The sequence below is a fragment of the Atractosteus spatula genome, chromosome 27 (assembly GCF_055471065.1).
Source record: "Atractosteus spatula isolate fAtrSpa1 chromosome 27, fAtrSpa1.hap1, whole genome shotgun sequence".
Classification (NCBI taxonomy): domain Eukaryota; kingdom Metazoa; phylum Chordata; class Actinopteri; order Semionotiformes; family Lepisosteidae; genus Atractosteus; species Atractosteus spatula.
Genome location: NC_142732.1, coordinates 7,232,217 through 7,244,659, shown reverse-complemented (window position 1 = coordinate 7,244,659; position 12,443 = coordinate 7,232,217). Strand labels below are relative to the sequence as shown.

Here is a 12,443-nt window from a genome sequence, read left to right as displayed (position 1 = left end):
AGAATGTTAGGATATATGTGTATATATCCTAATTATATAGATATAAATGCTCAGAATTAAAATCAAGTGTAAGACCTCATTTAAAATAGTGCACAATTTTGGTCACCACAATATAAAAAAAAAGATATTGCAGAGGCCACATGCAGTGTCAAGGATGAAAATACAGTACAATTCGGTCCAGTTCTGTTGTTTTGAGCTTACCGACGAGTACTATGGCGCAAACAGAAAAACAAAGCTGTAAGATTTCATGTGCATCTTCATCAAAAGGCTCAGAAGCATGTAGGTCTACTGGCCAGAACTTAGAGATGGCTTATTCACAAGACCCTGCATCTTGTAAAACCTTAGGTGAATTAAACTGCTCTGCATCCGGGTTCTTAATAACGTTTCCTTAAATTTAAATCTAAAATCTCATGGACAACATTGCTTCAGCAGTGACCAACATTATCCCTAGTAATTAACAGAGATCTCCAATGAAAAGCTTTACCATAACGAGAGGCATGAAGTCTAAGTGGTCAAAAAAGAAGTAAGCAACATAAAACTAACTTTAAACTCAATTAAGACCATAAAACCACAAAAGAAACAAAAGAATAGCAGATAAAATGTACTTGCAAAGTGTAAAAATGCCACCAGTAAAGGTAACTGTTTTACATTACTTTAAACAAATTGGTAAATCGTCCCCAGTTACTCCTCTTCATTTGAAGAATACTGGTGTCAATTGCCATCTTGAATTTTTAGATCACGGTGTCCCAGAACTCCAGCCACTGCTCCAGCACACACCATGCAATTAAAAGCAATCACCTCCTCATGACCTACACCTCACAGTACACACAGAATACAAACTATTGTCCTTACACAACAGTGCTGAGAGAAAAAAAAAGCAATAGAGGATGACAGGTCCCCTCTATTAAGGACAAGGATGACGTCAAAGTTCACCTTGACACTGATCAAGCCCATCTGCTGGCATGGAGATCAAACTCTGCAGGTTTAAACCTTCTGACCAGATGTTAGACAGAACTAGCTGAGCCAGTGTGGTGAGAGACCCATCTACCTGCCCAGCTTAGCTGCTCAGTCACGCTACATTTTCACTGCAACAGCATTTCTGCCTGAACACATCAGGATGAAACTACTCTAAACCTGCTGTAGGTGTGGGTAGCCTAAACCGTACACCTCTGAGCAGAGAAGCTGTGTGTCATCAGGGATTAGACTGCAGTCCAACCTGTTCAACCCCTTTAAATGCATCAGTAGTCATACACAAACTCATACATTGCTCATACAGCTCAATGAGTTGTTTCTGTGAAGTGGAATATTATACAAAAGAAAAAAGCTGGCATTTTTTCCCTTGACTGTCTCAGCAATTTTGTTTTCATCTCGTGCAAGAACAGCGTGCAGTGTAATTAAACATGTCTGCCTTGCTGATCTAACAAAGACCAGGTGAGAATGAAACGCAACCAGGTAGCACTGGATCCTCACAGCTCTTGGGTCCTGAGTTCAATTCCCTGCAGAATTTGTGTGGGTTTTTACTGGATACTCCAGCTTTTCGCAGCCTCCCTAAAACTTGCCAACTAAGACACTAACTTGCAACACTGTACTGTTGTAGTGTGTATGTGCATGCCCAGCAATCGTGTGGCATCCCTGCCGGGATTATGCCCTTCTTTGCTCTCTGTGTTTCTGAATTAGGGTCTAGGCTGCCAGCACCCTTACCACAAATAAGACTTCTGATGATGCCAGTGTGAAAAAGACAATGATATAATAACGCATAACGATCCCATACCAAGGACATTGTGTGCCATGTATGATTGCGAGATGGACAGGGCAGGAAGTGGTTTTAAGAAGCATCAAGATCTGTCATGAGATTTTTTCTTGATTTGACAGTTTCTTTTTTTTTAGGTTCGCAGCTGCTCGGCTCTGTCGAATCTCCCCTGGCCGTGCTCATCGGCCCCCTCTGACCCACCTTAAAGAAGCTGGCTGACTGCATGAGACGCCTCGCTGTCTGGCCAGCAGCCTGTGCATCTCTGTTCCAGAATTTTTATTTTTAAAAAGGGGGGGGGGGGGAGCAGACAGAAGCCATCAAGGCTTCTCATTCAGGAAGCTTTTGTTTTTAAATTCCCTCTCTTAAGACTACTACAAAGAAAGAACAGCTCCACTTTAGTCATATAGAGAAAAAGAAAAAAAATGTTCCGGGTTTTCCCAGGAACTTAAAAGAAGGAAGTCGCACTGCCCAGCATGGTTCAGAATCAAACATTGTAAAATCAATTGATTTTGTATGACGCCGTCAAAGCCAGCAAGCTCCTAAACAGGCAGAGGGGAGCTGAGGGCTGTGCTTTCTCACGAGACACAGACAGGGGGACACAAGAGGCCTAGCTCCGCACCAGGAAAGAGCCCAGGGGTTCAGACAGCGCCGTCCCTGGGGGAAGCACCAGCTGCAGGTGGTGTTGTACCTCTCACACACTCGCCAGACCTGGGAGGTCTCCTCGTCAGAAAGCTCCCCTCCGTCACCGGTATCAGAGCCCCTCCCCCTCCTGGCGCAGCCCAGACCAGCCCGGGCAGAAGAGCTCGCGCCTGGGAGAGCCGGCCTCCTCTGCTCCTTCGGCAGCTGATCACGGGGGCGGCGGCGCTCAGGCCCCCCGGGGTTGGGAGGAGGACAGCGAGGCTCCCGAGTCAGCACATTCCGCGGTGGCGCTGCTCACGTTCGCCAGTGGCGCGGTCTCCGGGGGGGTCTGGGGGGCACCCAGAACACAATGCTCGCCACTGCTGCTAGATCAGGTCGGCGGGCGCGAAATCGGGAGGGAGGGGCAGGGCGGAGGCAGGCACAGGACAGCGGGCTGGCATCGGAAACCCTCACTGCCACGGGTCAGACGTCCAGGAGCCCCAGCGGGCCCAGACGGCGTCCTGCTAGGAGAGCTGAGGAGGTGGGGTGTTCGCTTTCTCCAAGTGCACAGGGGGGTACTGGCAGGGCATGATCTCAGTGTGACTCACTGCTCCCGGGCAAACGTCATTGGATTGGTCACGGTACAGAACCAGCCAAATGGAAGATGACAAGGCAGCTTATGCGGTATAATTATTTATATAAGCGCAGCAGAAGCAAAAAACCTCTCTTTGCACCAGTGCTGTCACCCCTGAGGGATGCCATAAGACTCAGAAAGAATGGCCCGAGACCACAGACACCCAGCTTTCAGAAATCATTACACAACTCGGCATAACCCAGAGAGGAGTCCAAGGCAAGCCCGCCAGGGACTCAGACTTCCACTTCACTGACTTCCAGCTTAATCCTCTCCTGCACCGCTGCTCTCCCCCTGATTGCCCTAACAAAACCGCGCCGGCAGATACTTTGTGCTGCAAACAAAACAAAATAGAGCACACAGCCTAAATGTACGAAAGACAAAACTGCTGTTTCTAGCCTTACTCACCTAGATTTCTACTGCTTACCCAACGCTGGATTTTGCAGTCCTTACTGAAGCAGAGACAGAGGGATAAACCCCCCCCAGATCTCACAAGCCCTGCAGCCCCCTACAGTGAACAGCTGGCCTGCTATTCTGGAGAGAGGCCTATCTGTGCCTCTCTCTGCAGGTCTGGCAGGGAGCCCGGAGCTGCTGAGTCAGCAAAGAATGCCTGTCTCCGAGACTGTCTATGCGAAAGGGGGGTGAGGCGAGTCACACCAGGATAAGGACTTTCTGATGCAGTCACAATGTTGGAAATGTGATAGAAATGATGGCTACATAATCAATACGGCGAGAACAGTCATATACATTCATTTTCATTCCACCTTCAATTTCACATTCATTTATTTCAAAGATTACTCAAGTCCTAGTCCTCTGCGGTGTCTCAGATCATCAGAGTCACTAATCCCGTCACATCCCTCATTTTAATCTCTGGTTTGCAAAGTTCTCTTTCTGGACACATCCCATGATTCATATCGTAATTGCGCTTTTAACCAAGACAAACATAACTTTCCAGTAAACCATTTCCTGGAGTGGGAATATGCTTTGTTTCCCTGAAACTGTCTGTACTGTTTCACTGATTACTGCCTGTACTGATGACTGTATTCCCTGCAGTTCAGTGCCAATAATACAAGCCCAGGGCAAGACCTTCCCCTGTAACACAGCAGGTAAACCAGCCTGAGTGCTCTAGAGAAAGGAGGATCCTATGATCTTCATGATAACATCTCTCCGTTCTGCTCCACAGCAAAATTTGCACCACTGTTTCTGACGGCAACTGTTGAAAGCCCACTGCCAAATCTTGCAAGAGGCAAATCACGCTGGATTTCTGTTTTTTAATTTGCAGTTACCGTTTTTGTTATGATTACATATCCTGCCAGTTTGCCTTTGCCAAGTAATGAAGAGACAGCCTAGCAGGAACAAACTCTGTGGGAAGAATGAGGACGGGCAGACCTGCTCTGCCACATGCCAGTCTGAGTGAGTGTCCAACGTGACTTACAGGAGCGTTAACGCAGATTGGGACACGTTAGAGGATTGGCACACTCTTCCATGGCTGCCAGCGCCAGGCAAGGAGTCCTCGTTTTGCCAAAAGCTATTTTGGTGAATAACTCCCCCCTGTGCTCTGCTGGTTGGGGGGGATCACAGTCAGTCTGCCAGTGACGTGACACAGGTCCCAACCCGCAACATCTGAGCACACAGGGCTCAGTCTGCATGCTGAGAGAGCCCCTTTAAAAACGGGGAAAAAAACAATGACTCTGATTTTACACAGAAGCAAAAAAATGTTTTTCTTCTTCCGTATACTGTGTGACATGTCCCAGGACTGTTCCTCACATTATCCCAGTATTTTCTGTTTTGCACTCCAGCTGGGATCTGCATTACATAAGCAAAGTGTTTGATTTGCAGGTTAAAGTCCTTTAACTGTCCTGAACAGTTGGGTGATCTTAAGATTTGTTTTTTAAACTTCTACCTCGTCTCACTTTTCAAGACACCTCACTTAAAATCTGGAACGTCCTGAGAGCCAAAGACTGCGGAAAAGACACAAATAAGAGTATGATTGATGCAAATGGAAAATGGATGTTGCCAAAACAGAAACAGAAAACCCTGAGGACAAGCACTGAGTAACCCACGTTTTACGTTCTTCACCACTGCCTGCCCTTGTCCATTAATGGTATAAACGCATCCTATTTCAGAGACAGCAGAAGTGTTTGTGACCCACACTGAGCAGCCCATTCATTTGACCACAGGAAATTCAAACAGCCGCTTCCTGTTTTGCACTGAGAGCAAACAGACATAAGCAATCGATTCCCCCATCTGTCACCATAACGCAAAACAATCCCAACTCCCTTTTATACTTGCTTCGTTTTTCTTTTTTTTTTAGAGCCGATTCTGTTTTTCCTTTCTTATAATAATAATTCCATACACTTATATAGCGCTTTTCTGGACACTCCACTCAAAGCCCTTTAAATGTAATGAAGACTCCCCTCCACCACCAGTGTGCAGCCCCCACCTGGATGATGCAACAGCAGCCATAGTGCACCAGTACACACCCCACACAAGCTCTCAGTGGGGAGGAGATGATGAAGCCAGTTCAGAGATAGGGATTATTAGGAGGCCATGATTGGTAAAGGGAAATGGGAAATTTGGCCAGGATGCCGGGGACAACACCCCTGCTCTTTTCAAGAAACGCCCTAAGATTTTTAATGACCACAGAAAGTCAGGATCTTTGTTTTGCATCTCACCCGAAGGACGGCACCTTTTTACAGCATAATGTCCCTGTCACTACACTGGGGCATTAGGACCCACAGAGACCACAGAATGAGCGCCCCCTACTGGTCCCACTAACACCTCTTCCAGCAGCACCCTTAGTCTTTCCCAGGAGGTCTCCCATCCAGGTACTGACCAGGCTCACACCTGCTGGGCTTCAGCGGACTGCCAATTGTGAGTTGCAGGATGACATGGCTGCTGGCGTCTTATACCTCCAGCGTTCTTTTCTCTCACTTTTCAAAATGACCCTTTCATCCTCGGGGCAACCAGCAAGTGGAAGTTCTATGGGTTCTTCAGTCACGAGAGATCTGAACCTCCAAAATACCTGCTAAGCTTTCTCCCCCCTTGGAAGGGATCAGGCACGATGTACAGGGGCCAGCAGAAACACTACCACCTGAGTTCACCTGTACTTGCACAAGAATGGAGACGTCTACACGAGCCCACATGCCTCCAGCAGCCCCCCCCCCAACACACACACCTGTATGACTTCAGAACGCAGGTTGATGGTTCTCAGCCAGTCCCTGAGCCGTGGGTAGCTGTCCAGAGCTTGGGACCTTTCACTCGCAGGCACTTTTTGCTTGCACAGCAGTTGCTTGCAAATGTACTTCACCAGCTTTACCTGCAGGGGGAGACAAAGGATAACAGGGTCAGCTTTTCATAACAACATTTGGACACTTAAGGATGTTGCACCTAAGATACCCAAGAGCTTCAGGTAGGGATGGAGACCATGCAGGTAATATTGGTATCATTCATGTAGAGAAAAGTTAAATGTAACAACAAAGCAATAAAAGGTGCTAATGTCAACTAGAAGAGGCTTCATATCTAGCAAAAGAGGAGTTGCACAATATTAAGACCAGTTAAACAAGAAATGCGAAGCTTTGTGTTAAAAATTAACATCAGCCATGAATGGTCTATTGACTAAATGTGAGATAGATAACATTTAAAATGACAGACCAGGTGGTTTGTCAGCATACAGACCCCAAGTTTGACACTGACCCCAAGATTGACCAAAATATGTGTTCTACATGGCTCACAATTACAGAAATCTGCAGAAGCAGCAGATCAGATCAGCTTTTGGGCACAAACTGACTATGCCTGCCACTTCAAAACTGCTGTTCAAAATCAACTGCTTCGCTAAAGGAAAAAAAGGTACCCTATCAAAGAGAAGAATTCCTTGCAGTTCTATAGTGCTTCTCACCCCAAAGTACATCACATTTTGGAGGGACTACACTTTATCCACCACTGCACTAAGTGATGAAGTGAGACACTGTTTCACCAGTTGCACTAAAGGGATGTTTTAAGGAGGCCAGCCAGCACAAGCCCAGGCTGTGTTTAGCAGAACACCAAGGTTAACCCCCCTACTCTTACGAACAGTGCAAAGGGATCTCTAATGACCAAGCAGCCAGGACCTCTGCTCAACTTCTCCTCAGAAGGATGGCAGTGTTTCTGACCGCCATACTGGGGGACTGGTGGGAAAGTCTGATCTGGAGGGAAGAGTGTCCCTTACTGGTCAACCACTCACAGCAGAAACCACACTACGAGGAGCTGGGGCAGATGCGAGTAATGGCCGCTGGGATACCGTGGTCCATGAGCCACTGCGGTCTTGCCCTCTCGCCCTCGCGTCAAGCGCTCGCCTCTTCAAGAATGCAAGCTGCGGCATTCTTAGCACGCTTTTCTGGTCAATGCAAATTCTTTCTACCAGAAAAAGCAACATTTTAATTTCCCCTGACTTTAAATTCAGTCGGCAGAGGAAACCCCCCCAGCCTCCCCAGAGCTGAACTCCTGCGTGTGAACGCACAGCCTCTCAGAGAGGGTGGGGGCTTTGAAGGGCGACGAGTCACATGGGTGAGCCGACTGACTGCTACAGGAGCGGAGACCGTTGGGCAGGAACAGATGAGCCACAGAGCCCACTGCAGTGACAGAGTTGAGGGGGGACCGCAGGTGAGCCGTGAGCCCCACAGAGAAACCACCCTACGGCTCACCCCACCTTAACGTGACTGAAGAAGGCTCAACGCAGCAGCCCTTTCCGTCCTGAAAAACAATTCCATCCCTGCATCAACACTCCCAGGGCACAGCAAGAGCAATTTCTATTCAAAATACCAAGTTAATTGCTTTTAATGGGACCTATAATTCTCACCTACACAATGACAGCAGAAAAAAGGAATGAGAAATTAAGACACATTTCATGTTCTCCTACTACTCTGCATTGAAGAAGGAGACATCAAAGTGCTTGTTAAGGCCAGCCAGGGTGCAGAGGGTGCCGACACATTTCTCTCTGTCCTATACTACTGCATATTAGCAGTAAAACTAGTAATAGAAACAAAAATACCCGACAATGCAAAAGCCTCTCTTGTCTCAAAACACATTTTTTACAAGCTCACTGAAGCCTGAATATCAGAAACCAGAGACATGTTTTTGAGCTGTTATTTGTCTCTGAATTACTGCCACCTTCCATCTACACCTTCACACACTCAGCCATCTGTACAATCCTAAAAAAAAGAAATAAGCTGCAGTTACACAACACCCAAGAAGACAGACAGGTTATTTTCATTCCTCTGCCAAAAGCCCAATTTCCAGGGCTGCCTTCAGCACGCAGATACACTTATGCCCAGCCTAAATGGCTTTTTATTTTAACCGCATTTCAACTTCTAAGTTGTAAACGGGAGGCAGGACAATAAAACACATCTTAACACGAGCTGCCAGGAATCCTGCTCTCTTTTTGTTCTCCACTTTCCCCTCAAGCAAACGGCGCTCTCTAAAAATAGCCCTGATTATTCGAAGAAGAACAGCGAGCTGCAGCCTTCTCAGGGGGGCGTCTGCGTGGCTGGCATGGCAACCGAGTGTCACTGGAACACTGCTGCTGAAGGCAGGCCATTGTGACATCATCGGCTGCCCCGGGAGCTGCAAAGTTCAGCGCGAGGCTAGGAGACAAGAGGACCGCTCTGCACTGACCAGAGACCACCCCCCAACTCGCCCCTTTGTTTCACTGCCGGGCCGAAAATCAAAGCCAGAGCACCACAGTGATACGCAGATGTCCCCCTTTTTCCTTTGTTTCCTTTGCTTTCATCTGAAACCTTTTGTAAACTGCCTGATCGCAATACACCACGTCAGCCCCTTTGTTCTTCTTTGTGGAGCTAGCCTAGCCTTGCAATTAAAAAAAAAATAGCTGAGCAAATATCTCCGCTAAAAAAAAACGTTAGAACAATGCGGCGGGTCGAGTGTTACTATTAACACTTTTAAAGAGTGTTAAGTAGATCTTGCTGGTTGATGCACAACCTCAGGGGTGAAGGGAGCAGGTGAACTGCAGTACGGTTTCAAGAGCCGAACTGGGGACTCACTAGTGCCGGTCACACACGGAGAAATCTCCACTCTCTGAAGGAGGAAGGTGGTTAAGCACCTAAAGCGCTCTGCTTGGCAGCCTCTGCTGAGGACGCTCTGTGCTGCCCCACACCCCTGCCTTCAATGGCTGCTCAGCGTGATGACGCACAGGGGGTCAGTGCAGAGAGCAGCCAGGCCCGACAGACTTTGCCCGCTGGGACTGTTCTTTCCAAACCGTCAGTTCAACAGTTCAGTGACGCAGATCGCTAACCAAGGGCTCGAGGCCACACAGGCCCTTCAGAGGTCCCGTCCTCAATGCATTCTTCTGCGCCACTTAATGAGAGGCCTCGGTCTAATTTCATCAGTGCTCTGGGAATGCTTGGCTCTCCTACCCTGTAGTGGATGGAGGACAGGAAATAAGGGACTTTCCTTCCGATATCAATTCAGATCTGGGTGGGGTGAGTGCAAATGACTACAACAAGCATGTGCAAAAAAACATCATTGGCACTGCGTCATTGCACAGTTTTAACAAAAGCAGTATTAACAACCACTTAATAACTAATAACCAAATAATAAACAACCACATAATAACAACCTCTTCATGTATTGCGTACTATAGAGAAATTTAAGACAGGCAACTTTATTTAGCAGAGTCCTGCCTTGATACAGATGTGTTTGTGCCACACAACACCAAGAACAGTGAGGAGCAATGACATACACTTCGTGCACATAGCAGCCGGGCCTGGTGCATCATGCAGGCAAGTACTGCAGGGAGCTGGTATTTATCCCACTAACATGGAAGTCCTTAGAGAGAAATTTCTCTAGTGCATTGAGGAGAGCCATCTTCTTAGAGCGCTGTACCTCAGTTTACAGTTAAGTTCCTCATTTGAGCATCACGTCATATGGCCGCAGAGGTGAACTCTAGTGCCTCTCGCTCCAGGTCTGCTTTGTTCAGTTGTTGGTTTTTTTTTTTTAAATCATCATACACCAGTTCTCACAATCGAGCTTGACTAACGGCCTTTTCTCAGCGTGACCGTGTGACGCTGAAAGCAAAAGCCCCATCGATGCAAGCAGCCCCGAGTCGAAAGCCGCAGCCCACGGCGCGCAAAAACTGTGGCATCGCGGGTAGCCGTGGAGCTGGAGATGAGCTCACTGGCTGTGCACAGTAAAGAGGTGCAACCGCTGTCTCTAGGTAACCGGGGGACACGGGAAGGCGGGATGAGGAAACATGAGCTACTGCAAAAACCTCAAAGCGCCGTGAAGCCTGTAACACTCAGTCGCAGAAGCCGCAAACAAGCTGACGGGACAAGGAAAACTCTTTTTCCTTCGCAAGGAGCAGAAAAGCCCGTTTTGGGAAAAACAGGGATGGCGGTTCGCACTTCAGGGGGTGCCACCTGGAAACTCCGAGCAGGATCCATCCGTTTTCAAACCCCTTTATCCAAAACAGGGTGGCGGGGGAGCCGGAGCCTATCCCAGGAAGCACTAGGCAGGATATCGGATTCATTTCTCACTTTTGAAAATGCATTAACAGTGGTAGCCCATTTTCGGATTAAAAAGACCTGTGCTTGCTCAGAGGAGAAAAAAAAACCTTAGGAGTGCCATCGGACTGCGAGATGATTGCTTAGTATCTAACCCTATCTGTTCACTCAGTCTGCAAGTTGCCTGCTGCCTTTGGTGCAGACTGACAGATACAGCAGACAGTTCCCTGGCTGCGTGCAGTAATGTGTTCTATAAAGCTACTGGAGCGAGTGAGCAGGAGAAACAGATCATCACTGAGCTCTGTACTCTGCACTCTCCTCAGCGCCTCCTGAACTGGGTTCTGGAAGGGGGGGTAGAGTGGGTGTGACCAGGAGGCGGGGGTTGTCTGCAAACACTGCACCTGGTGCAATTCACCAAGAGCCTTTGTATGTGATGGTACAAAGGTAAGTACGCCCTCCGCCCCTGACTGATTCCACTGGGCTTTTCGAGGTGCTCTCAGGTCACTCCAGTCTTAGCAGTAAGGAGAAGAACCCTTACTGCACTCCTGCAACACAGCAGACCTCATAGTCACCTTTCAGACAGCCAGGGACCTGCCAACGTATATTATACCTCATATAAGAACAGAGATTTTAAACACGGATCATTATTCTGTAACGTCTGTGCAAAAAAAGGTGATGCACAATCCCATTACTTGGATTGCTTTTGTGTGAATCACTTACACACAAAATTGGGGGAAAAAATATCCTTATGCAATTCTCTGCATGCTGCCCTCTCCCCCTTCCAGAAATGGATTGTTAAATGAATGGAAAGGGGGTGGAGCTGAGGTTGGGTTGGGTTCAGGCAACCTTACCCACAGAAACTGGTTTACTAGGGGGAACTAAAATTTCTAATAAAATTTGGTATACAACCTCCCCACCCCACCTCCAGGAAGAAAAAAAATCCCCAAATCTCGGCACGCCGCATAGCTCACAGATAATCAGATTAGAGCTCCGTCTTGAATATTGTTCTTGACATTTGAATCTGCACAGTTACGCAAGCCCACCACCCAGACACGAAGTCCATTCCTTTCCATTGGCTAACTTACTGAAAACAAAACTGCAAAACCATTTTCAGACTGCTTACAATTTGCAGGCATACAATGGACACCTAAATGCTCTGGTTTGGCATCTTCCAGATTCTAACACCTACTCGGCTTCTCTAGACAAATACAACACAGTGCTTTAAATCAGCTTTTAATATAAATATTGTTTTTATTTAGGGATAAAGAGATGTCACGAGTTACTTCACACAGCAGGTGTTGGGACAAGTACCAAATGGTATGACTCTCGGCAAATCTTAAAAGGTGACGGAGACTGTTAAGCTCAGTATAAACTTTCTAAAAATACTAGCATTTAAAAATATTTAGGGACTAACGCGAGCACAAAAATGTACCTTGTTAACTGCTCTATAGGCTCAGACTGGGATACTTTGTAACAGTGCTTTCCTGATTCAACTCTGTATGCAATGTAAGCATTGGTCATTCAAGCAATTAGGACTGTTCTGCACCTGACCGCTCAGCTATAAAATGCAAATCTTTGTTCTAGGGTTTAGGTGTCAAAGGTATTAAAATGCCAAAGCCCTTTATGAACGAGAGGCCCCGATACTAGTTTTGTTTAAGCCAGGATCTCGAGAGACACATTCCTGCTGGATTTACAAGTCTCCTTCCAGATCCGTGCTGCTCAAAGGCCTGTAAGTGGTGTTTGTTTGGATCAATAAAGTAGTGAAGTTGTAGCAAAACTGAAGACTTTGGCAGACTAGGATGCCCCAGATCTTCACTAACTGCTTGGAGTAATTTTTTGGTTCTCAGGACAAAGTCGCCCTGACCTTGGAGGGGGGAAAAAAACGAAGCCCCACGTGTGTAGAAAAGTACTCTTTCCTATGCAAAGTGACATCACCCTGGCTTCAGAT

At 47.2% G+C, this 12,443-nt stretch overlaps 1 protein-coding gene across 1 annotated transcript in view; it reads right to left on the bottom strand.

Moving 5' to 3' along the window:
• The window catches only part of myo18ab (myosin XVIIIA b), a 272,470-nt gene that overhangs the window by 239,109 nt on the left and 20,918 nt on the right, over nt 1–12,443 (bottom strand). The gene's annotated exons all lie outside the window — the stretch shown is intronic.